The sequence below is a fragment of the Mesocricetus auratus genome, unplaced genomic scaffold (assembly GCF_017639785.1).
Source record: "Mesocricetus auratus isolate SY011 unplaced genomic scaffold, BCM_Maur_2.0 Super-Scaffold_100676, whole genome shotgun sequence".
In the NCBI taxonomy this organism is placed as follows: domain Eukaryota; kingdom Metazoa; phylum Chordata; class Mammalia; order Rodentia; family Cricetidae; genus Mesocricetus; species Mesocricetus auratus.
Genome location: NW_024429266.1, coordinates 166,736,215 through 166,764,129, shown reverse-complemented (window position 1 = coordinate 166,764,129; position 27,915 = coordinate 166,736,215). Strand labels below are relative to the sequence as shown.

The 27,915-nt window shown below is 35.8% G+C and overlaps 1 protein-coding gene across 7 annotated transcripts in view; it reads right to left on the bottom strand.

Annotated features, from left to right (window-relative positions):
- Positions 1-27,915, bottom strand: part of Cntn4 (contactin 4) — a 1,002,315-nt gene that overhangs the window by 574,413 nt on the left and 399,987 nt on the right. The window contains exon 1 of one of the 7 annotated variants that reach the window (XM_040739335.1): positions 7,351-7,796. The exons of the other annotated variants lie outside the window; for them this stretch is intronic. The gene's annotated coding sequence lies outside the window, so the exon portion shown is untranslated. Of the gene's footprint in view, positions 1-7,350; positions 7,797-27,915 lie in introns of those variants that run through there. 7 annotated transcript variants of the gene reach the window in all.

The window sequence follows — 27,915 nt, the reverse complement described above, 5'->3', positions numbered from 1 at the left end:
GAAATCAGTGTCAGCTTTGAAGAATGTTAAAATACATCCTCCATGGATTTATCACATGAGTATACCCCACAAAATTAGTAGGAGCCTTTTGATGTTAACTGAGCTCCTAATATAGGCCCAGTAGACCACACCATAGAAAATGGAGTCAGCTATGCAAAATGCTGCATCTCCAGACTGCAATTTCAAGGACACAGAGCCTTCAAACCAAATTTTCCTGACAAGAGATTCCAGTCTACCCAAGTCAGCAAATCCCTCATTCTTCCTGCTTTAGCACTGAAAAAAATGTAACCTGATATTAATCAATTCTGGTTTTATCTGCTTATTTCCATCTTACAAGACCCATGGTTCCTTCTCTGCCATGCAGAATCTATCATTAAAATATGTAGAATAGAGTGAGAGATAATGCATGAGTTGCAAATAGAAATCAATGAGATCTATTGCTAAATTTGTTGCCATTTGCCTTTTGACAAGCATAATGATTATTTTGAGCCAGGGATATTTGAAAATCAATAGTGAAAGAAGGGGACTATGACTTTTCCTTAGCTTTACAAAAGTATATGTAACTGCAGACATCCTCCCTCAACTTGAAACCCAGAGAAAGAAAGCCACATAGCAAAAGAGATAGCATGTCAAGACTGGAACGTTTTCTTTATGAGACTGCATTAAACTAGCCTTCTGATTCTCAGATAGCTTAACTACTTTTCTACAAATACCTTTAGGTCAGCTCAATACTATATTGTGCCAGTTCTTTGAATCTTCATTTTCCTATGGAGGAAGGGACATTCAAGTAAAAGGAAGAAAAGATACATGTACAATAAAACTCTTTCTTCTCATTGAATTCTCAAGCCCAGTCTGAGTCTCAAAGAAGGCAAAGCTGTAGACTATCAAGACATTATCTAGATTATTTTAAAACTAATTGTTGGAAAGACTGAAATGTGCCATCTAAATAAGAACTTAGCTCTGTGTTGAGGAATTATATATGTAACAGCAGACCTTGACCAGACTTTCAATGTAGTCTTCTTTTTCCAAATATGTTGAGTTTAAAGACTATTGTATACAAAATTATAAGTGTTCCTCAAGTGGAATACACTTCAGTCTACTACTTTTATGAACATCTCTAACAGGATTCTCACACTATGAAAATTATTTGCTAAAATAAATTCTAACCTATGTATTGTTTTATCATAATCTTTGACAAACACTACAGATTTTTAAAGATCATATCTTGGATGTTCACACTTAGAGGCATTCAGCCCCTGAAATAAAATGCCAATAAATATTTGAAAGGAAACCCCCTTTTATGGCTTTCACATCTCATACACATACATTCTTGAAACAAGGACTGGAGTACCACGAGAGGACAACTACAACCATCAACTGAATACTCATATGGTTTCCTTGGGGATGGGTAAAGGAGGGGGGCACAAGGGAATTGCCATGTTGGTCTAAATCTGTTGTTGTTCTCTCTAGGCACACTCCTCATTGCTGCAAGAATTATTCGCACACCTGAAATGAACAGGTTCACACTTTACCCTCATACAATAAGATGTCAGTGACAATATTTGAACAGATGATTTGTTCTCTTCTGGGTGATAGTGGCTGCTTTCTGTCCTGGTGTCACGCATTTTGTCTGTGTATGAGCAGCTTTTCCTATCTAAAAGGCACAAACATTCTGGAGAGTACATTCTTGCAAATGACTGTTTAATTCATGGTACAGAGGCTCATGTCCAGTAGAAAATGTTACTTATCCAATCCCTGGCAGATACAAATGTATTAATCTTAGTAACACAGTTGGTGGAGGAAAAGTGAACTGGTATGACTGAAAATGTCTTTCGGGAGAGTGGTGTTATAATCCTACCCCACCTGAAAAGTGTAACGTTGCTTCCTGGGCAGATGAAGTGATTTAATAAAATCACCCTCCTGGGAATCAAATTCCCCACCCAATTTCCTAAAACCATTTCAGATAATGTTCATAGAGAGAGTAGAGCAGTGGATTAGAAATGTCAAAATTGGGAAATGCTTCAAGACGTTTCACTAGCAATCTGTAAAATTAGCTACACAATTCCCAGAGAAGCTTATTTACCAACATCCACTCTACTAGACAGGATATACCCACACATTTGTCTAAAAATCCTCATTAGATCAAGGAAATCTAAGTCTAGTGCCATAATACCCACTTTATTTACAATAATTGTATTTTTAAAGATTGCCAGCTAGCAAAGAAAAGAGCCAAAACCCCTCCCTTTTCTCAGCATCTCTCCATTGATCCAGATTTCTTAATCATGTGCAGAGTCACTCAGTAATGCCTAGGCAGATTCTTTTGATATAAATCCCACTTCCATTATGTAGTGGATTTTTCACACATTCACCACAATTTTCATTTGTGGCCCAAAACCACAGAAAATTTAACCACAATACACTTACACTCACTCTTCACCTGCCATATTTACATTTCTCTTCTGATTGTAGGCCATTCAAGTTTCTGTCCACCAATATAATATTTCCATCTGGCAAGGAAATCTAATGCCTGGAACAGTTTGCTTCTAAAAATTCTGCTTTTGCTTTCAAATGTGTAACTCTGCATTTCCTATCTAACCATTAAAAAAAACCACTTTATTCTCAGCTTCTGATGCAACCTTACAGCAATAAATCATCCCATCTCATCCTCAAACAACAGAAATCACACAGTAATATACAGAAGAACACACATTCCTCTTTATCATATGGAACAAGACATGTGAAACAATATCTAAATCCTAAAGCCATAAGTCCAATTTACAATTTTACTTTGAACACACACACACACACACACACACAAATACACACACAACAAAGTCAAACCAGTATCCTTATTAAGTGGATCAAACATCTCAAGTCATTAGAAATGCTGGATTAAAACCCAAAGTACTACTCTAGCACTGTGGGTTAACTTTATAATCAAGGATTGTTGAGCCACAGATTATCAGACATTATCTCTCATCATATTTTTGTTTTTGAAATAGTCCATGTGTACAAAATCACTTTGGTCATAGAAGGACACACAACTCTAAAACAGATGAATTATCTCTCATTGCAAATTTCATTTACAACTGACCTGCTTCCTTAAAAGCAGGGACATTCACTCAGCTTTATGGGATTTGGAAAATTAGTTTTATCCTCTGCTCAGTGACATGAAACACATCTACAGGTACAGTAAGGGATGACAGTCACATCCAAACCCCAGAATAGTATAATGCATGGATTGAGATTTACAAATGGCAAAACAGAGATGAAAGTGATTATTCCAACTAATATTTAAAAGCCATCAAATCATAATCCTGATATGGAAGAAGAGTTACCCTTCTGAGCTATTACTGTCTTCAGATGGCCACTTAGCATCCATCCTACAGTACACTTGATATTAAAAAAGTAAAAACTACAGAAAAACATAGACAGTGTCAGCAATTAAGTACAGCATTAGTCTATAATTATTTGTGTAATTCGAGATACATGGCCAATGCGTATTTTATTTCACCTAATAGTGATAAAAGCATAAATGCTATAGCCCTTGTACTACAAATAGAAATTCTGAATTGACTTAGCCTATGTCAATATCTGTAGCCAAGTTTGCATCTCACCTGAAATTTATTTACCATTTGTCTTGGACACGGAAGCATTGCTGACAGCTTTTGTAATTCCATTCTCTGTCCAATGGGACTGAGAGGAATATCTGGCCACAAGCAGTTCTGGAATGGCAAGGAATGGGTCACAAGAAAATTCTCCAGAAAATATTTTTATTTAGCTTACTTAAATTCCCCCCAAAGTTGTTTATATGACTTTGTTGTCATGGACCTGATTCTTATCTCCCATGTAGTTGGAGAAGACAGTAATTTCCTGGGGGAAATAAAGTTCTTTGATTGCCCTCTGCCTCCTTCTATTGAAAGTCAAAGTCTTCAATATCCAGCTGCATAAAAATGAATTTTCACATGGAGAAATCTTAAGTTTAAAAATGAAAAAATTTAGTTTAATACATAAAACTGAGTTCTCCTTGAAAAGTCTTTTGCATAGAATGTAAGGTGTATAATAAACCTGTTTTCAAAATTAACTTGGGTATGTATATACACCTGTAACTTCTAATGTCTTTCTTCCCATGCACACCTAAGACTGGGACTATATGCAATATATGGGTTGAGGAGAAGGATGCCAACCAACAGGTTATGCAAGGAGTTGATGATGATAGCCTTGTTCCTAAATTCCTGACTCCAGAACAACAAATGAAGGAAAGAAAAGAAAAGAGCCTGTTATGGCAGTAAATATGTATAATCCACACATTTGGCAGGCAGGGGCAAGAGGATTATCAGGACCTCATTTAGCTTGAAAACAACATTTGATTTTTCCCATTTCCAAGGTAATTTGAAGTGTTAATGGAGTGAGAGGTCAGAATGAGGCATACTGAGAACATAGGCTTTTCTAACTAAGAAAGGACCTTAGAAATGACATGAGTTTATAACTGTATGCTGAAGTACAGGGAGATAAAACGGTTTGCAAGCAGTTCCAAGTCAAATTAATGTTGATTAACTCAAACTTCTGTGTTACTAGAGACAACCTGTGCAACATATACTGGGTTAGTAACTAGTCAAGGCACACAAACATTTATAGCCACCAAAAATATTAGGATTATTAAATTCCTTATGTTTTTCATTTGACCATATTCACTGTTCATTTTATTTTGTTTTACTTGTAAGGACATATCCTAGAATTCCATGTCTCACCTCACAGTGCCTAGTCCAATGTGTTAAAGAAAAGAATGGGTATATATAATCTCTCTGTACAAAGGGCCTGCTTACAAACAAAGCTCAGGATATATGAAGTCATCTTTTTTGTTGCCTGGACCTCTAAGACAAAAAGCACGAGTTTCTTTGTTGGCACATTCCTACTCAAAGGATCCTTCCACTTTGTTCAACACTACCACATTTGAGGAGCTGAGGTATTAGTGTACTTCCGGTAGAATAGATAATGTCTATGAGACAGCAGATTGGATGACATGCATACAAACATATCCAAAGATATACCACCTTTTTACATAAAGTGAGGACTCATCTGTTCATCTCTTTTATAGAGCTTTAAACTTATGCTGAAGGCCAATCAAATCACTATGGTTTTAAAAACACCTCTTAATAGGTATATGTAATACCCATCTGGATTCCCCCATATGTTGAGTCAGCCAACCCTAAAATGGACTTAGAACATCCAAACTCAACCTACCTTTCTTTAAACAGATTAAGCACAACCAAAGGAACAGTTACCCACATTGAAAAAAAGAACTTAAACATTTTAAAAGAAGTAAGTAGCAACAGCATGTTAGATCTTACATATACATTTTGAGATTTATGACTGACAACATGCAGTGAAATGTATACCATCCAAATACATGATATTAAATTTCACATATTTGAAGGAAAATATAATATTTGACTACACGAGAACAATACTCTCCTGAAGTAAAAACTTACTGTTAAGATAGAGAATATGTACGTGTGTGTGCGGGGGGGGGACTCTTACAAGTAAAATATTCAAACACAGCATTAACTAAAGTAGTCATTCGTTCAGAGATCGAACATTTGTCTAAGAGCAACAGAAACGTCAGACCTTAACTGACTCTGTTTCTGTTCCTGTCATCCCTGTTAAACAAGACCAGGTCTTATCCAAAACCATGAACTTGGACAAGCAAGATAAAGCACAGCAACTATTTAAAAACATAACTGAGTGCCCCAGAATCATTATACTCAAAAGCCAGTTTTGGACTGAGGCTATTTCTTCATCTATGGAAAACATTAACATAAAGTCCAACCAGCTATTATTTTGGATTTCAGTATCCCTCTCTTAAGGAACTCAATATTTCAGAGTCCAGAGTTCTCAGCCAAGGCAGACCTGAGATAGTTACTGCTCAAACCTACTGTGGCTACTCTTTCATGCCTTCAGTTTTCTGAAAACTCATTCTTTTTCCTGGGATGTTGATGTTTTTTCCTACCAAGCTTCAAACTCTGAGAATACCTTAGCACAAGCAAACAACCACCCATTTTAGTGCTCTTCTCTGTCATTATTCTTCTTATCTGAATCAAATGAGAACCTACTCCATGAGACATTTTCATACTTCACAGACTGTGGTCTCTCCTCTGCCTTGAGACTCACTGCCTGTTCAATAAAACTGTATTTCTACTCTGTAAATTATGGGCTATATGATCTTTGGCTCACTTTGCAAAATGGTCTGGTTTTGGCTACTAGTATTTTCAAACTCATGTTAGTATATATCAACAATGGACTTTGGTGCCAGCAGTTCATAACCTTTATACAAATTCATTTTTTACCATTATTCTACTGTGCTTTTAATTCATAAAAAGTGTGATCTAGCTATCTATTTATCTATCTAATTATAGATAGATAGATAGATAGATAGATAGATAGATAGATAATGGAAACTCATTATAAGAATATTCCACAAATTATTTCCCACAATGATAACAATCTTTAATTTTACTGAAACAATGTTTATTTGAAGGAAATCATGCAAACATTATTAACTATATTAATGTAATTATATAAATTATAGTAGCATTCTATGATCAATTCATTTTGTGTGAATTACTGATATTAACTTGATAGACTGTATTCAAGAATATATAAAAACAATAAATGGGCTTATTTTGAAGTGGTTTGCTTTTGGTTAAAAATGCTACCAGCTTTTAAAGTGGTACATTAAAAAGCAGCTAAATAAAGTTTCTAAATTAACTATATAATTTATATTCATAAATATTTCAGAGTTTTTCAACCTTTCTTTTGCAAAGTTTCTGAACACACTGTTGTTACCAAACAAAAACAACCAACAACAGTTGAAAAAAAACATGAAACTTTCTTGTTCATACATTTTCTAGTGGCAGCAGAGAGCATAAAATAAACTACCTTGAAGTTTGGAAATAGAGACATCTGCCTCTCTAATACAGATGTGCCTGTAAAATGAAGTCCTTATACACATTAAACTTCCATTTTTCTTGCCGGGTTAAAGAAGATAAAGAAATACTGTGACCACTCCTGACATATATCACACAACCCTACTCCCCAATTACAAACAAAGTCAATTATTTTTAAACTCCCAAAAAAGCATCTGGAAAGAGCATGATTTGCTTGGTCTGAGTCAGTTATTTAAGAGATTTGACAGAAACAGCAAGTGCTAACCAGGTAACACTGTCTCAACAGCTTCATTCAAAAAAAAAAAAAAAAAAAGAGCAAGGGACAGAAAATGGAACAAGGCTTGCCAAGTCGCCTTCACAAGGGAGCTGTAGGGAGAAGGTTCGGGGAGAACCTGGTACTTACAGACAATAAAGTAAACGTCCCAGTTCGTCGTCTTACATGTTACAGCAAATCAAACAGAGATTTCAGCTTTCAGTAAGTCCCTGCTTTCCCTACACTGATCATCCACGCAGAACAGGCCCTTATGGAGTGGTTAGGCAGCTGGGAGATAATAGGACCATATTCTCAGCTGGGACTGGAGCTGCTGAGCGGCTCTCCACTGCGCGCTGCGTGGCTCTACGCCAGCATTAATCAAGGAGGACCCAGCTCCGTGGTTGTGCTCCCCGAAGGATCGACGTAATTAGCGCATGAATCAAAGATGCGCACCGGGAGAATCACATATATCTATAACCGGTCTCTCACATCAAACCTGATTAGGAAATCAAGTTGGTTCTCAGATCAAAAGTGTTCAACCTTTCAGAAAGACACAGCGACAGCGCACAGCTGTCTGTAGATTTGCAGGGAGGGGTGGAGATTAAGGCTTCCTTCCCAGTGGGCAATTTATGTAATTCCTCAACTGCAGAATATAATTGCACTGGTTGTTTGCTACATATGGTGGGTTTGCCCTGCGATGATTTGGTTTGTCTGTTCGGGTTTCTCAGCATCTCCCAGGCTACAGCGTTATTTTCCCTACGGATTTGATGCAATGTGTTTGTGTGTATTCTCTTCAAGTTTAATCTATGGGAAGACAGGTTGATTTAAATGCATTCCCATTGGGTAGTTTCCACACCTAAATGTCCTTCTCCAGTGACTAAGGAACAAGATGCTCAAGCAGAGGGTCCTGCAAGCTTCTTGGGACAGCTAGGAATCTAAAGGGAGCTGCTGAAGTATTTCATTTGCATGGCAAAACACACCCAGGGGTTCCAAGGTAGAAGCTTAAGGACTGGCTTGTTTTGGCAAGAGTGAGATTTTAGAATCTGAACATGAGTATTTTTAAATGGGGCACGTTTCATATACTTTACCAAAATTCTGCCACTCTTGATGATGTCTGAGTAGACTACTTTTTGACCCTTGAAGACTTTTATCTAAATTTGACCAGACTCTGCGTCTGGCATATAAATATTCTTTTTGAAAACATGTGTCAGTTCTTAATAGACTAAAGTGCCTGCAAAATGGAAGTCCCACCACATGCAAAGTACCTTTAGTTATAGAGCTATTTCAAGAAGGGAAATTATTGTGGAAGACACACATTTGAATTATGGTTTTCATTTTACTGTTAAAATATAGGTGATCTACAATATGACACGTCTATTCTGTATTTTGGTTTCCTTGTAGCACATACATCTATACATCTCACAATGAATCTGAGTAAAAAACCAAGCTGGATCTCAGGTCAAACTTGTTCAACCTTTCAGAATGGTACATACACAGTGTGCATGTCTGCACAGTAAAGGCCATTGGTCCAAGCCTCGGGGGACTCCTGGAGAGTTCATTCTAATATTGTTCTAATAATGAACTAGAAAGTGGGTCTCCCAGTGGAATGTGGTAGTACAACACTCTGGAGGCTGAGGCAGGAGGATCACCATTAGTTCAATGATAGTCTAGGCTTCTAAAGTAAAATTTTGATTGCTCCAAATTTGAAAGTGCCAACTTCTGTTACCACAGGGGTTTCAGGATCCAGTGTCTGCTAAGCTATGATTTACAGGATTACAACACTGAAAGCTTGTAGATTGTGTGAAAGGATAGACAGAAGCCAGGTTGTGAGGATAACAGCTATAACTAACAAAGTCTGCTCGAGAATGAAACGTGCAGGTGAAGGCTCAAAATTTGTCTCCATTTTGTCAATGACCAGAACTCTGTGCTTTTGTGGGTGCAGTCCTGCTATATTAAATCTAAGAGGATTTTCTTTGATTTTTTCCTGGTCTCGAGGAACAAACCACTGAGTTACACCAGCAATGTGATATTTTACTTGGATCATTCCAGCTTCTCTTCCTAGACTAACTAAAAGTCAAAGGTGGTCATCTTCACTTCTAGTTCTTCTTTTTTATGGAAAATACTCATGCTCTAATTCACCACAAACCAATCAACCGTAGGGCTTTGATGCTGATCACAGACACACATGACAGGTGCATCAATGCTCTGTGATAATTTTGTTAAGAACTAGATGAGTGGTTCTCCCATCTGATACCTGACAGGTAAAAGATGTGTACTTCCAGCCACTCCAGTATCCTTATCAACTCTAGTACTGAGATGCTGATGCTAGTTAGCAGCAGCAGAGCACTGAGTCAGGGGCACTGAGGCTGAAATTGAACTCTACTAATATTATCCTAATTACTTCATATTAGTTAAACATGTATTTGCAAGGGTTTCTAATTCAATTTCTGTAAGTCAACCTCCTTCCTTTATTTTATGGGTGTCACAATTTGGAGATTATTGTAAAAATGACGGTACAAATTTCACATTTGTTATTTTTATCAGGATCATCATTGTTGAGACTTTAGCACATCTACTTATACAGCTCGTGTGAGGTGCTGACAAAAATAGGTTAATTAAATAGCAATTGTGCTTCTCCGTCATATTAGCAAACATATTCCTGGAGAAGATGAAAAGAGGAGCAAATTAAAACACTAAAGTGTTTATTCAGTGGTACAGTTGAAATAAATAGATTAATTGGTTTTGGGTTCCATTCACTCTCAGCTTAGCTGGTAATTACTTTGATTCATCTTTGATTATGGTATGTGATACATTCACTTCAACATCACATGCTTTGCACTTATTTTAATGGCAGGTGATAATCTAACAGAAAATTTCTAAGTACCATGAATTCTTAATACATCTCTCCCTTGAGACGGACCACTTAAAAGATGAGTGGTTTAGAATGAAAGTCTAAGCCAGGAACACTCTTTGTTTTCAGGTTAAAAAGATTAATGTCAGAATAAATAAATATATCAAAGAGGAACAGGGAAAAATTCAAATAATAACTGCAAATAATTATTTTGCCAATGTAAAACAAAATATCACTCCAGAATCTACTACAAAATATATACATGGATGTGTGTTTGTGTGTGTGTGTGTGTGTGTGTATGTGTGTGCATCTTTGAATTGAAATTGCATGATGCTGCTCTTCTTTGCACACTGAAGAGCCTGCAACTTTAACAACACTTGTCAAGGCTAATAAGAACCTGGGGAATAGGGCTCCTGAGGTCTTTTTTTCTGGCCATAATACAAGATTCAGCAAGTTAAATAAAGCTCTGTGCCTCAGCAATTCTAAGGACAAAAAGAAAGTTATGGCAACAATTTCCCAACAGGTTGAGATTTAATCAATATTTTTAAATGCTTTGGAGTCTTCAGCAGTAAGTCACCAGATGTGCATACAATTGCTCATTGCATCTTCTAGAAAGGGGATGCATTTTTCTCTTCTTCATTCCTCTCACTAAAAGTCAGAGTCAAAAGCTGAGACAACTGTGACATTTCTCCAGCTGGGAACAGAATTTCAAAAGAAGGGAATCACTCAAAAATTGCTGTCCAGGATACCCACTGGAATGACAATCTATGTGGCAATGACTAAACTTTCTTTTCTAAACAGCAGTAATGAGACCAGTAAAAATACAAAGAAAACATAGGTTAAATATGTGGATCTACATAAGAAAGTCTGTGGCCACGTTCAATTCCAAAAGCTGATCTGATTTGTGCAACAGTAACCCAAAGGCACCAGGTTCAGAAAATTATAATCACTGGAGGAAGCAATAAGCATAAAAATTGTCAAAATGACACTAAACTGGCCTATGACTTAATGTGTACTCTATGCCTCGGTATCTGTGAGCAATTGTTCAGATACTTAGAGTATCCACTGGTAAAATAAGTGTATTAATTTTATGTATGTGTGTCTTTATGTGTTTAGATAGCAATAGGATAGCATTGCCTTACAAAGGGCATTTCTTGCTTTATTTTAAAGAGGAAAAGCATCAGCCAATTTTTTTTATCATCTAAGAAATGACCAACAACTCTTACCCTTAGAAGATTGTTTTCCTTTAAACATAAACAGAAAGTTTTGAAAAACTCATTTGTGGTTTTTAGAAGTGGTAGTTGCATGATTGTCTTTACAATACACAGAACAGCCCCAGTAGCAGAGAATCACTACCACATTAAAATTTTCCTGGTAACTGGAAGACAGCAAGATGGGATTACTGGTGTTAAGATTTACAAAATGACTAGATGAGTGGTGTCTCTCTAGACATGGCTGTAGTAATATACTAAACTTTTCTGCTTTCCAATTTACTTTACATTTTGTAGCATAATTTAGTAAAAAAAATGCATGTTTTCCACAGCAAGCTAGTTCAGGACCAGAGATGAATCCTGATTTATCAATGCAAACACCAGGCCTAAGGGAACAACAAAACAAAACAAAAGCAAGATTTTTTTCTCTCCAGTGAAAACCCTAAGCAAAATGTCATAAGTAGATCCCTAATATAGCCATCTTTTCACTATCTACCCATAAAATTAAAAAACACCTATTAGAATTAATTCTGTAAGAATTTCAAACAATGAATTTTGATCATAATCACCCCCTCTTCCACATCCTCCTAGATTTAAACTCACATCGTCCCTACTCACCTAAGTTTGTGTTCTCATGTGGGGTTTTGTCTGGTTTAAATATAAACAGGTCATATGTATGCTGTTGCAGCCACAATTAGTCCATATATGCAACTCCCTTACTATGTCCACAAAACACATTTTCCTAGTAGTTATCCACTGTATCTGGCTCTTAACAATCTTCCTGCCCTGTTTTCCGCAATGATCCCTGAACCATGCTAGGAGAGGGATCCATTTTGGGCTGATCATTCTTTAGTTTCTCATTCTGGGTCTCTGATGAGATTCAAGAGATGTAAAAATTAATCTGTAGTTATAAGGTATATCATTAGAATATTACATTTAGCAGAAAAACAGTTGTAGGTTTTGCCCTACGGTCTACAAACTATATAGCCATAAGTTTTTCACCCTGATATCAATGACTTTTTATGGTATTCAACTTGTGGAGTGGACCCCAAATCCAATTAGAAACTGGTTGGTTATTCCTATAAAATTTGTGCCACTATTTCACCAGTGGGCATACCTTACCTGGCCAGACATTACTTTAGCTTGCAGGATTCACATCTGGGGAAGACTGATGTCTTCTTCTGTTTTTTGCTTTAGTTTTTGTTTTTTGTTCATTTGTTTGTTTCTTTGACTTATGAATGTACTTTGTGCATTTTGGCATCATGAAAGGATGAGGCTTCTAGGTCTGTATTCCCTAGATTTTTCATATTCTACAACTCAAGTGTTGGGTCTTTTAATGTCAAAATTTTAGAGGGCAAGAAAGAATGCTGGTAATACCCTGTAATGCCTATGAATCAATGTGATCTCACTGGCAAATGGTTCCAAAAGAGATATCCCATACCTAGAACTGTGAGTTTTTATTTGTTAGCTTATAGTATCTATATGGGCATTGTTGTCACATTATAGGTAAATCTTCTATAGTAATAGGTTTCAAGGGAAGAGATGATTAACATTACAAAACATATCTTAATGTCACACCAACACAACAGACACTACTCATAGGCAAATTGAATTCCATTTATGTATGTTCTTTCTGTCTCTGCCCTTTATCTTTAAAAAATAAGCATCATTTTGTATGCTCCCTTCTCAGAATTCTCATCTTCTAAAATAGCTACACTTTGAAGATAGAGTTGATATTTGGTATAAACACACTGTGACTCACTAACTTTCATTAGGAAATAAGTTTTGCATTGCCTTTGTTTACTGAGTCAACAAATATTTATCGAGCATCTACTGAATTCATTGCTGATTTAAATGATCAGGGTATGAAATGAACCTCTCAGCATCTGCTTCCCTTACAGATTTTATGCACTGCTGTTGTATGCCTTCCATCATCCTGTCTGGCTCAGAAAAGGTATACTGCATTTCTCATCATCCACAGAGGTTTTTATTATTTATAATCAGCTGTTTCCCTAACTTGGTGCATCATGGACGCCTCTGATCTGTGACCGAGATCTTTGGTCGGCTACAGGGAGCATAGGTGCTTGGTAAATGGAAGGGGCTTCTCCTTTTACTCCTTGGCAACCCTTCCTCCACTACAAAGTAGTCATGCTCAGCCTTTTACAGGAGAGGAGTGATAGCTAACCGTTATTATTTTTAAGGGGAGCAGTCTGCAATTAGACTAATGGAGACCGAACAAGAAGACAAAGCAGATGCCCCATGATGAAGACTGGCAAGAACAGAGCTGAATTCACAGAGTTTTGTGTTTCTGGTTATTGCAGGGATAGATCAGAAAGATCATTGATAAGAATGGGTCTAACCTATTGCTGCATAATACTGTGTGGAGAAGTAAGGGCATGACACACATTTTCTTTTTTCTAGTTACTTTGAGAAATTAATTAATGTGTTTGTTTCCTTCATATCATTTCCAAAAACAAAGCAAAAAGCTTGAATTTAGAACACAAGTTAAATCACACATTAAACTAGAGGTCAGGTCACTCCAAGTGGAAAATTTCAAAAATGCTCTCTGAGAGACTTCTGCCTGCATTCTTGGCTTTCCTCATCATTTATCTGAATTCTATAATAACATGGCAGGCAAGTGTCAACCACAGAGTCATCTTTTATTCCAGGAATGTGAAATTCACATATTTGACATGGTATAGCTGAATAATTTATCATAATTTAAAAATATACATTTACTTATATGTTATATAGTTCTTTGCAACTTTAAAACAATTTGCAAATTTAAAACACACTGAAAGAAATTAAGCAAATGTATTAATCTTAACATACTGATGCAATGTTAATTTAAATACATAAGATGTTACAACTTCAATATTAATTTTCCATTCATTATATCTCTCACTATTCTCCCACTAGTACCGTATGCATTTTTCAAAATCATTGCCAAGTTCACAGTAGCTATCATTAAATTGTATATATACACAGGGTTTCTAAGGATACATCAAATATTTTTCTTCAAACAGCAATGCTCATCCATATAACCATAACCCAATTACCAAAGCCAAGAAACTGAACACTGACATACAATTACACTCTACTACACAGGCCACACTCATATGCTTCAAATTCAATCAGGACTGACTGCACTTTCTTGCTGGATACATTTTTTCTCTGTTTCTCTGATCAAAGATCCAATTAAGGACTATAGAGTAATTTTTTCATGATCCCACATTCCTATTATAGAGGAGAGATCCTTCTATTTTTCTTTGTGAAATTAATGATTATATAGAACCTAGACACATTATTTTTTTCAAATTACACAAAAGTTTAATTGTTTCTTATGATTAACAATAAATGTCAATTATGTTACATATGAACGATTATTTAAGATTTTTGGTCAATTGCACTATGCATAAATGGCATGCAATCTGTAATTTGTTACAGTAAGAGATGGGCACTATCCATTCATCTTATCATTGGTGATATTAAGTTTGATCACTAGATTTTCCTGTTACATGTGTGGTTTGAATTTACTTTTCTAAGCAATCAATAAAGTAGGTGGGAATAAAAGATAATTTGAAAGCACATAAGTATATTTAAATCATCTTTATAGAATATTTCTACTACATATTGACATAGCTTCATTAATTGATTATCTGTAGAGACAGAGCTTACTCTAGCCCTGGCTGGCCTAGAACTTGCTATGCAGAACAGGCTTTCTTTGAACTTACAAATATCTGCATGCCTCTGCTTTGCAAGTGCTAGAATTAATGGTGTGTGCCACCACAAAAAAATAAAATCATTTTATTATGATGCTAACAAAAAGTGAATATTCTTAATATGCCTCAATAATATACATAATTAATCACTTTCAAGTTTTTCTTTGAAAGGCCGCCAAGTAGTCATTGTTCTCTTACAAAATATGAAAGTGGTGGCAATGAACAACATTTATGAACTTATTCTCTGAATCAGAGGCAAATATTTTATGAAGCTTTTATAAAATATGATGTGAACCTGCAAGGGTGAGAGAAAGACACAAGTGTTGCTAGTTCTTGAAAGGAAAGGGCACATGCATAGGACAACCACGAGAGTGACCTTCCCTTCTGGGTCTTAAATTGAACAGTTCCTCATCCTTCTATGTACCTATTAATGCTAAAATACTCCTTATCATATTAGAATTACTTTCAGCCCTTTAAGAATGCACTCATATGAAGAAGCTAAAACGTTCCTTGCAGGCATTTTAATTTGTATCATTTATTGATTTTTGAGCCATTCTGTTTTGTTATAGCATATTTCACCTGTGAATGAATAAATTTTTTTTAAATGCTGGCTGGAATTTATTCTCCATAGTGATGTCAGGATACTTGTTTCAAAATAGAAGTACAAGCATAATATCTTCTTTTTTTAAACCCTCCAGTGGATTCCTATTAATTACTTACTAAGCCCAAATACTATCAATTCATTCAAAATTCATTCCTGAAGAATTCTCTTGACAATGACATCCATTGTTACAGGTTTGTACTTTTTTATTTTTCAATAATGATAGTTTGTCTTTCTTGTTACTTTTAATTTGCCTGTAACACGTCCACACATTTCATGAAGATAATCCTGCCAGCTTTTTAGACATACCTCTAACATAAAAGGTTCAGTGTGAAAATGATGCACCAAAGCCATCCAGTATCCTCAATTACCCACTTGCTGGGCAAGCTTGAACAATTATACTCCTCCTCTGTGCTTGACTTTGTAGGAAATGAGGATAATGACTTCGCCTATCTTGAGCAGATGATATGGGAATTACATGAGCTAAATAATGTAAAGCTCTTAAACATGACTTGCATACTAAGCACTCAATGAATGGTAGCTGTAAGGGAGATGAAAACAGTACTTTTCAAATGCTTATTTAAAAATTTTCAAACACATGTAAAAGTAGAATGAGTTACACAGTGAGTAGCCATGTGCTATATGTCCCCCTGCTCAGATTCTACAGTTCACACTTTATCCCATCTGCTATGTCATGTAAATGTTCAGCCTAAGCCTCACTATATATAATCCATCCATCAATCCAATAGAACTATTTTAAGGTGAGGGTATCCCAACTCCTCTATCAATTCCTTCTATCATTGCCAACTCTCATTGATGTCTCCTTTGCATCCCCAGGATACATACATATACTTCACTATAATTACCTGTTTGTGTATCTATTTTCCCATAGCATCAAGACCTGCTGATGGTAGATAGATGTACAGTGCCACTTTATGCAATTACCAGCTATCTCATTGGCTATGCCCAATAATTATTTAAAGAGCTAAGATTTGTTAAAGAGCCTTTACCCAGGGTTAGGCTCCTACATATTAAGCCTACTCCAATCATTTACTAGCCATGTGTGCTCAAATAAGTCAATTCACTTAGCTAGGAAGACTGACTGTTGTATGCAACATGAAGAGGAACTTCTAGGAAAAATGGTTGACTAACATTGTTGTTTCATAGTCACCAACATACTAGTGCAAAGAAACAAAGAAACATCAAAATTGTATTCATGCACATGTGTAAACATGCTGATTTTGAAAGGAAACAAATGGCTAGAATATAAGAAGAAAATAATCCTGATGGTATTGTAAAGGTTGACATGAATTTGGGTGGCTGACTGAGATGCAGTGTTGCTTACCTTATGTCATATGAATTCATTTTCTGGAGCTGTAGAGGAAATCACTGCTGGACGCTGAAAAAAACATGTTTTCATTTTCCACACTGCTGAATGATGTGCAGCAGAGAAAATATCAATCCCTCTACTATGTAAGAGCCTGAACATTAGAGAACTCCATCTTCGTATCCAAGTACTGAACTGTGCTGTCTGTGAGACCTGATGGGCTTGGTAGTTTCTTTCTATCCAATGTCCAAAATACAATGTTTAAAAGTTATTAATATATTCCTGTAATTCGTGAAAAAGTCTTTGTGCATGTGATATATGTAAAGGTTTTAACACAGTGAGGTTATTCTAGATGTATGAATGGGTCTGAGGTAATTACAAAGATTGTTCAGGAGTCAAAAGGAGGAAATCCAACAAAGGAGAAGAAAAAAGGTGAGAGAAGAGAGGAAAAGGGAAAGAGGCAAGACTTGCTACTTGCTTTAATACAGCAGAAGCCCCTGTATAAGAAATACTCACCACTTCTAAAAAGTGACACACTTTTGAGAACCAGTGTCTAGAAGAAATGAACACCTGAAGACCTGCAGATTTATTTTAGATCCCAAACCTTCAAAATAGTAAAATTAATAATAATATTAATAATTTGATAGATTTTGTTTTTAAGACACCAAATTGGTTACCATTTGTTATGGAATCAGTTAGAAATTAATGTAGAAAAAATAACCTGCCAACTTTGACTTGCCTACGTATAAAGACACTTCCTAGTGCTGGTCCAGTAATCTCAATAAGGTAAGTTAGAAACTATAAAAATCCTATAAACACACTTGAAATTTAGCAGATATGAATTTAGACTTTTTATATAGGAATTTATCTACCATCATGAGCACAAAGGTCTCCTACAGTCAACCTCAAATCTTCTAAGAATGATGTAGGAAGAGATCTTACATACCCATAGTGCTGACCATGCCCATTTGGGCATAGTCACAGATATGTAGACCTCACTGGGGATAAAACAGCTGGGGGGAAGAAGACCCTCTCTCTTTGGGTTCCAGTTGTTTCCTGGAGAGCAGCGTGTGGACCTTTGGTTCTCGGTTTCTTGGTCTCTTGTGTAAGTAACTTCTCCCTCAATAAAATACCATAGGACATTCCTACTGTGTGTAGCTTAATATTTCCACGTTAGAATGCACCATATAAGGAAAAAATATTATGGGGAGACAATAAAGTTGCAATTATTAATTGGTATAAAAAACTAAAAATAACAGTGCAATCTGATAGCTAGAGATAATTGAGGTCATTATAGAAATAAAAGACAGGAATGCAATTTTAAAAGTTTCACGTATTTAGTGAGAGGGAAAATAGTAAATTATATAAAGCCTAGTATTAGGAGAGTTTATGTAGGTGGGGAAGTGTTTGGCATTCTGACAGGTATAATGCAATCTTGGGAAGATATACACCTGTCGAGACTTGCTATACTATACACTGAATGTCCCCATATCTGCTATATATAAATTATCTCCCATTATATAAAATATTAGGAAAAAATTCTAATGGAATATACATAGCAAAGTTAAGTTCTATTTGTAAACTACGAGGGAAAGAAGGGTTTTAGTAATTTACTGAAGAAATTTCAGAATGCAAAATGTTAAGCTAAAGTAATAAACACGGATAATATCTGACTGAACATACTTGTAGGAGTAAGAGAATTCTAAAGCTGACAATGTGTGTTTTCTTTAAAATTTTTGAGTATTTTGCAGCAAGCATTGTATCTATGCTATATATTACCCCTCCCTCTATATAGTTGTATGTACAAATTTATGAGTCTATTTGGCCTTGCTTATATGTATATGTGTCTTGGACTGGATATCATATACACGAGCTCATTCCTTAAGGAAAATAATTCCCTCTCCCTCTTCCCTCTCCCTCTTTCCTCTTCACTCTTCCTTTTCCCTTTCCCTCTCCCCTTTCCCTTTTACCCCTTCCTCTTTCCACCTCCCTCCCCCTCTTCTTTACTCTCACTTTTCCTCCCTCTCTCCCTCTCCCCAATCTCTCCCTCTTTCTCTCTCTCAGAATCTGTCAACCACTTCTAGATCTTCACTTAGGGGAGGGTCAACATAGACTACCTGCTTTCCAGGTTGGTATGACAACTGATGTGGTCTTGTTCAGGTAACTATATTGTTGAGATTTCATGTGTGCATGTTCCCTGTTTTCTCCAGAGGACACTGTCTTGCAACAGGCATCCTAGTTCTATGTCTCTGTCTTTACTCTCTCTCTTGAAGGATTTTTTCTGAGCTTCTGCTATATGCATTGCATTGTGGATACAGCATTTGGGGTTGAGCACACCAGATTCTCTGCCTTTTAACTAGTTTAGTATATTGAAAATCTTTGGAAAATCACTGACTCAAAAATTACAGGAATGTTTTTAACAGGCATTTTTATGAGTTCAAACAGGTCATTTTATAACAATAGACTTAAGATATTCATGGACTTTATATACAAAGAGACTGGAAGTTGTAAAAGCTGGGTATTATACCACAGAAGAAAGGATGTATGAGACTTTTGTTTTCTTTTTGGTAGTATGAGGGATTGAACCCAATTTAAGTGTTCTCCTCTACCCTATGTCTTCAGTAATATGAGACTAAAGGTCAAGTAGGTCTAAACATTAAAACCTCAAAGGTTGGGTTCTTCAACATTGTGCCATGGAAAACCAATATACAAGAATCAATCATATTATTATTCACTAAGCTCTGACATCAGGAGTGAAATTAAACACATAATAATACAATATGTAACTACTGAAAATTAGCAGATATACTTAAGTATGAACTTCAGGAAAGAATGTATAGAATCTGTATATTGAAATTTATAAAGGTTCAATGTACGTTACATGTGTTTTGGGATAAGAGATACAGTATTGAAGCATGCAACATTTCCCCAAATTATTCTATAGCCTTAATAAAATTCCTATTAGATACCCCAAAAGTAATTTTTGAATAGTCAATATATATTATATAGATATATAGGTATATATATGTGTGTGTGTATTATATATATGTGTGTGTGTGTGTCTGATAGTAAATTATTTAATACTATTACTATTTGTCAATAAATAATATATTTTAAATATTTATGATGTATGTGGAACTATAAACATCCCAGCTAAAACACTCTTGACACAAAAAAATAATGTGGAAAGAAATGCTTTTCTCAATAATAAGGTTTAACCATATACCTACATTAATCATGAGAGTGTGGTATTGGCAGAGAGACAGAGACTAGATAAATGGCTCCACATGGAATATCCAGAAATAGAGCCACATAAATCTGTCCAAACTGCTTTTTACAATAGTAACAGTGATATGTAGTCTACATAGTGGTGTGAGAACTGTATGTCAATAATGTTGACAGTTTAATGCTTCATAGCATATTCACACATTTGTGTGACCATCATTAGTATATAATGCAGAATTACTGCATCACTACAAAAAGAAAGCCTATATTTAGTAGTGGTTAAAATGACTTTTCAAAAGAGTATACAAACAATTTGGCAGATAAAGGATCCTATTTCAACAAATATTGACAGAACAATTTAGCATCAATGATAAATGAATATCTACCTTAACTTCACACCTTATATAAGCATTAACTGAAGATGAATGAACTTAGATATAATACAGGAAGTTGTAAATGCTCTAGAGAAAATATAATAAAATATTTTTGGAATGTAAGCCTAGAGAAAAGATCCTTAGACATGACCATGAGAAGGAGATACTATCAAATTTAAAACCTACAACATTAAACACAGCCAGTTCAGGTGAAAAGACAAAATATAACCTAGACAAAATGTTTTCAACCATGTTCAACAAAAGATTATTATTTATAAAATGATTATACAAAGTAGAAAATACAGGACAAATAGGATTTGTGAGTCCAGCTGTTAGGAACATGAAAACTAAATGCACAATGAAAAATAATATGTATTAGAATAGCTAAAATAAGAATAAGAGTTAAAAAGTTATATACTAGCAAGGCTTTATAAAGCCTGGATATAGAAAGGGATTTATTTTTGACAGGAATTGTAAGGTGATGCACTCTGGCAAACATTCTGTAAACATCAAAAATGACTAAACTGAAACTACCATCAAGTCACCATGCTTCTCTCAGGCCTGTTTCAACTGCATACATATCCAGAAATGCAGCAATATTGAAAAAATCTATCAAATCCAAAAATAGTAAGAATTTTTATGTATTTACATTAATATAAAATAGAAATATCCAACAAGGTAGCCACATAATAGTATCTCTTGTTATAATTAATTTAATATTAATTGTTACTTGCTGTCTTTCAATGGGGCCTTTGAAATTATTTCATCTGTTTGTTACAGAAAGCAAATTGCATGTAGATGGGGTAAAGAAAATACCAGATAAGAAATGAACAATAGGAAAGGATTCCTTCAATTCAAATATGTTAGGTGTTGGCATCATTCACGGTGTGAAGAGATAGACAGTACAACAGACAGCAGTTAGAAGACTTTAGCCAGAAAAAGGAGAAAGGCAATGGATAGTCAACAAGTAAATTCAATAATTATAGATTAAATGTTCTGGAAGAAACAAAGTGAAATTATAAAATAGATATCAACAATAAAATAGCGTTTTTCAGGACCTAAACAGGACATGAAGAGAAAATTTATTTAAACTAGAATCATTAAATAGAAATGTTAATAGAAGAATGTGTGAAGTTTTCTATGCCATGTTGCTGGCATTCCATTACCTGGCTCTTATAAGAATAAACCTTGCACCATTCAAGGCTCCTCTTACTAAGGTAATTTAGATATCTACACATGCTACAGAGCCACCAACTACAGAGTTTCCTTTTAAAATTCTGTGATGAGTTCATGAGAATTTTGAGTATTAAGTCAAGTATTTGATATTTGAGTCACTGGGAAGAAAAGATGGATATATTTTAATTCACTTGGATTATTGAGGAAATGAAAATGAGGACATCCTTTAAAACCCAACACTGTCATATAACAATAGACTCATAGAGGAAGGAAGAAGTGTTTAATTATGTGTCAGCTTAAGTGGGTCAAAGGATACTCAGAGAAATGGTAAAAGCCTAGTTCTGGGTGTGGCTACAATCACGTTTCTGAGACATGTAATTAGAAAACTGCAAACATCTAACTGCCAGTGTGGATTCACTGATCTATTTTTTCAAAGTCCAAATTCAACAAAATTCCAAGGAAAGGATAATAAACTCTTTTCTGATGCTGAGTTGTTTGTTTTCTCCCATCTTTGGACATCAGAAACCCTGTGCTCAAATTTGGGATGTATGTTAGCTGGAACTCCCATTTTTTGCCACAGTGGTTCTCAAAATTAACTCCATATATCCACATACATGCTGTTTGTTCTGTTTCTCTAAAGAATCAAGGTGCATGTTAAAAATTATCAATACACAGGTAACATATTCCTGTTTGGAGATACAAAATAGATCCCTTCTAGTCAGTTTAGATGAAGAAGAGGACAGAAGAATGTCAACGGTTGTTTTTATTTTTTTCTGCTAAACCTCTAAATACTAATCAAATGCATTTTGCTGTGTCATGAAAGTCCATAATGCATAATCTATAACTTCAGAGATCAGTGCTGGAGACTAAAGTTGTACAAATGTACAAGATACTATGCAAGTAAATAAATAGGATTAATTCAGAAGGAATTTATAAGTACCTTGTCTCCTAACAAATCAAGGAATATGTTTTACTTTTCCAGTAATAAAGTTTAGATTTATATTTGTCTCAATTTGTTAGTTATGTCTTCATGTGTGTATGTGTGTGTGCTCATGTGTTGGTCTTTTGCAAACACTTTCTACCTTAGGTTTGGAAGCTAGGATTTTTTTATTTTAATTTTTAAATTTAAATTTAAATTAGAAATAAGGTGTTTCACATAACAATCGCAGGTCCCTCTCCCTTTCCCTCCCCTCCTCCCACGCCTTCCCACCAACACACCAATGTCCCTTCATTTTCTCAGGAAGGGTGAGGCTCTCCATGGAGGTGTCCATAGTCTGTCATTTCATCCAGGGCAGGGCCTAGACCCTCTCCCAAGAGTCCAGGGTGAGAGTGCATCTGTCATTGTTGTATGGGCACCCAAAGTCCATTTGTATGCCTGGGATAAATACTGATCTACTACCCAAGGCCCAATAGACCACCTAGGCCTCCTCACTGACACCCACATTCAGGGGATCTCGATCAATCCCATGCTGGATTCCCAGCCATCAGTCTGGGATTCAAGAGCTAACCCTTGTCAGGTCAGCTGTTTCTGGGGCTTAAATCTTTCACCTATTGCTTCAGCTCCACTGGCTGGCTAGCAAACCTATGATTCTCATATGTCAGCCTCCCACGAATAGGGATCACATATGTGCACAACCACCCCAGATTTTTACATGTGTCTTGGAGATTTAAACTTCTGTCCTCATGCTTGCGGAACAAGCACTGGGCACAATAAGGTCATAATAAAGCAGCCCCCAGCAGCTAGCAATGTCTTCTACCTATTTCTGTACTTTTAAAAAATGAAGGGAATGATTCTTTTAAAAAGTATTTTTCAGTTCTCATGCCTGTTTATTCTTGTTTACATGTGTGTGGATATTTGAACATAGGCTCTCGTACATGTAGAGACACAAGTTTGGTATCAAGACTTGTCTTCCATTAATCTTCCCCTTTGTTTGGTGATGAGCTTACTATCTTTCAGTCAAACATAGAGCCTGCCAATAAAGCTAGTCTTGTTAGACCGCTTGTTCTCGGAAATTCCTGTCTCTACTTTCTGAGGTTAAATTATATGTGAGGCACCCACCTTGCTGACATTGATGTGGGTTCTATGTAGTCAGAAGACATGTTCTCTTACATACACAAAGACTTCCTCTACTGTAGAATCTCTCCAGGCCCATAAGGATGGTTTTGAAGATATGTAAAACCCATAAATATCACCTTCACCCCAGAAAGGCCAAGAAGGTGCAACAACCAGTAAAAATTAATTGAGTTGATGAACAACAACATGATACAATTAAACCAATGTTGACAGTAAGTACATTGAATACTATTGTGTATTAAATGAGCTTCTGATTCACAGGATTTTATGATGCTTTTGAAGGACATAATGAGTTTGAGTTGTTATCTCCAAAGAACACATGATAAATTTTCCTGTGTTCTATAACAACAGCACCAAAAATTCAGGAGACTAAAAGCTGTCTCCCAGCAGGAAGCAGTTTGCATCTTTTTTAAGTCTAATTTTTGTGAAGAAATGCATGAACAGATATAATTTCTGTTGTCACCTGGATAGTTAGGGACACAAGACAAGAAATGAGATGTGCCTTTAAGCAATGCACTGTGCTCACCATCTGCTCTATCTCTCTGCCACGTTCCAGTGGCTGAATCTGGGTCTAACTTGGAGGCCTCTTTTAATAAATTATTTTGCAATGGAATGTCTCTAGACAGTCACACAGTACACAAAATACAGAAATAAATGACTTTATATTGTAACCATCTAATAAGCACTTATTACCTAAGTTATTTGTGTAAATTCCTGGACTTCTAACAGAAGTTCAAATTTGATATTTGTATTCAAGGAATAACTCCAGTAGATACGTATTAGACATACTGATAATTACTTTAAAAGGAAATGAAGAGTACTAATAGAACTCAAGAAAATAATAGATAATTTCCTATGCCATACTTTGAAAAATGTTTGAGGTAAGAAAATGTAAAATAGTTTTCAATTTTGGATGTTCACAACAAGAGAGTTTTAAAATAGCCTACTATAGTTTCTCTGCAGTAGAAGAGACCTTTCTCCAGATGAATACAATGTCTCTATTTTCAAAACCTACTTGATATTCCAGATTCTGATACTAATTTAAAGGCTTTCCTCTAGGAATGAAATTATATCTACATGAAAGTTATCATGAAATCTGAAGGAATTAATAAATATAAGGTTAGAAATTGTGCTCTAGACCAAGGAACTATAATAAATGGAAAATGTTTCATCGAAACAATATGTTACACTTTTGAAAGATTTTCTACATGTTATAAATTCTGTAGGTATGGTATCATTCTTTTTTTCCAGTATTAGGAGTTTCTCAAAGTTACTATTCAGGGTCATCCCTGCAGGTAGAGCTGGGGAAGGGCCAGTCCAGCAGGCCTCTTCCCGGGGCTGAGCAGGGAGGTGAGTGTCTATGACTCAGACCCTCCCCCCCATTAGTTACCAGGGAGAAAAAAAAAACACAAAAACACACTGAGTCGGGAGTCTGTCAAAGCAAGGTCTCGATTTATTCCAACATGCAGGAACTTATATAGGACTGAGGTAGGGGATGGGAATCTTGGGATAGGGTAAGGTGACTTGAGGAGTAAGGACCAATAGTATTCCACCAAGCAAGCAGGTAGTTAGGCAGGGGGTAATCTTGCATCAGATCTGGCTGAGTCACTCCCACATGGAGGTTACAGGTTAGAGACAGGTCGCTAATCTCTAGCCAGGCTCAGGAGGTTACACTGGGCCTCACATCTGAGCGCTAAACTCAAAGTCAGGCTCAGGAGCTTACACTGGGCCTAGCATCCAAGCCTTTCTTAGATACAACATTACCAAGATTATGCCTGCTGTTCATTTCAGTGACTCACCAATCTTCTGTAACTCTACTTCTCTTAACACCACTCATATGGAACCTCATTCTGTCAAAAGCAGTTCCAAATAAATATGGGAATGAGTAAAACTAATAATATCTCAAATAAAAAGAAACTCATTTCTGACTCACACAGAGAAAAAAATCCTAATAAACTAGACAGGTACAGTGCAGGTGTTCTGCCATGATCAATTAAGGATCTAAGGTTCTTCTTTCAATTTCCTCCACTATTAGAGGTCACCTCTTAGCCTAGGCCACTTACCAGACCCAGCCATGAAGAATGTTTTCAGGGCAGCAAAACAAATGAAGGAAAATAAGGAGATAAAAGAGTAATTCTTGGCTGATTATGACATTTAAAGAAATACCATGGACATTTCCCACAGCTATTTCTACATGCATTCCCCTGGACAATTCTAAATCTTACAACCACAATAATTATGAACGTGCTTCTAATGACATCATTTGGACACAATTAAAGGGTAATGTTCTATTAATAAGAGCAGTGAAAGATGGAATGCTGCCTATATAAAACGATTCCTTCCTAAATCTACATTCAACCCTCAGCAATGAAAATACAGGAACAGAAAAGAAAGAGAACTGTCGACCAATCTCCCTCATGAACACTGATGCAAACATGCTCAACAAAATACTGGCAAACAGAATCCAAACTCATATAAAAAATCATCTACCATGATCAAGTAGGTTTCATCCCAGTGACATATATATGAAAATATGTCAATGTAACCCACCATATAAACAAACTGAAAGAAAAAATTGATCATCTCAGATCAGAGATACAGAGAACATTCCTAAACATAATAAAAGCAATTTACAGCAAGCCAAGAGCCAACATCAAATTAAATGGAGAGAAACACGAAGCAATTCCACTAAAATCAGGAACAAGACAAGGCTGACCACTCTTTCCACATCTATTAAATATACTGCTTGAATTTCTAGCCAGAGCAATAAGTCAACAAAAGGATATCAAGGGGATACAAATGGGAAAGGAAGAAATCAAGCTACCACTATTAACTGATGGTGTGCTAGTATACATAAGTGACTCCAAAAATTCTACCTGGGAACTCCTACAGATAATGAACACATTCAGTAATTTAGCAGGATACAAAATTAACTTAAAAAATATCCCTTCCATATTAAAATGATGAAATTGGCAAGAAAGAAATGAGAGAAACATCAACCTTTGTAATAACTGCAAATATAAAATATCTTGGGATAACTTTAACCAAGCCAATAAAGACCTATATGACCAGACTTTAAGTCTCTAAAGAAAGAAACTGAAGAAGATATCAGAAAATGGAAAGAACTCTCCTGCTCTTGGATAGGTAGAATCAACAAAATAAAAGTTGCAATCTTACTAAAAGCAATCTACAGATTCAATGAAATCCCCATCAAAATCCCAGCACAATTCTTCACACACTTTGAGGTAACAATACTTAACTTCATGTAGAAAAACAAACACCCCCCCACACACAGAATAGCTAAAACAACCCGTGCATTAAAGGAACTTCTGGAGGCATCACCATCCCTGACTTTAAACACTACTGTAGAGTTATAGTAATAAAAACAGCTTGGTATTGAATCAAAGCTGACATTAATCCACACACCTATGAACATCTGATCTTTAACAAAGAAGCCAAGCATCTTCAACAAATGGTGCTACTGTAACTGGAAGTCAACATGTAAATGATTGCAAATAGATCCACATCTATGTACAAGCACAAAACTCAAGTCCAAGTGGATCAAAGACCTAAACATAAATTCAGTTACACAGAACCTGATAGTACTGAAAGTGGGAAGTAGCCTTGAACGTATTGGCACAGGAGAACACTTCCTAAATATAACACCAATAGCACAGACACTGAGACCAACAATCAATAATGGGACCCCCTGAAACTTAAAAGCTTCTGGAATACACAGGACACCATAAACCAGAAAAAACAACAGCCTACAGAGTGGGAAAAGATGTTCACCAACCCTACATGTGACAGAAGACTGATCTCCAAAATTTATGAATAACTCAAGAAACTAAACATCAAAATACCAAATAATCCAATTTTAAAATGGGGTATAGAGCTAAACAGAAATTTTTCAGCAGATGAATCTCAAATTGTTGAAAGACATTTAAGAAATTGGTTAACATCCTCAATCATCAAGGAAATACAAATCAAAATGACTCTGATATACCATGTTACACCTGTCACAGTGGCTAAGATCACAAACACTAAGGACAGCTTATGTTTGAGAGGATGTGCAGGAAGAAGAACACTCCCCCATTGAACACTGGAAATCAGTGTGTTGGTTTCTCTGAAAATTGGGAATCGATCTACCTCAA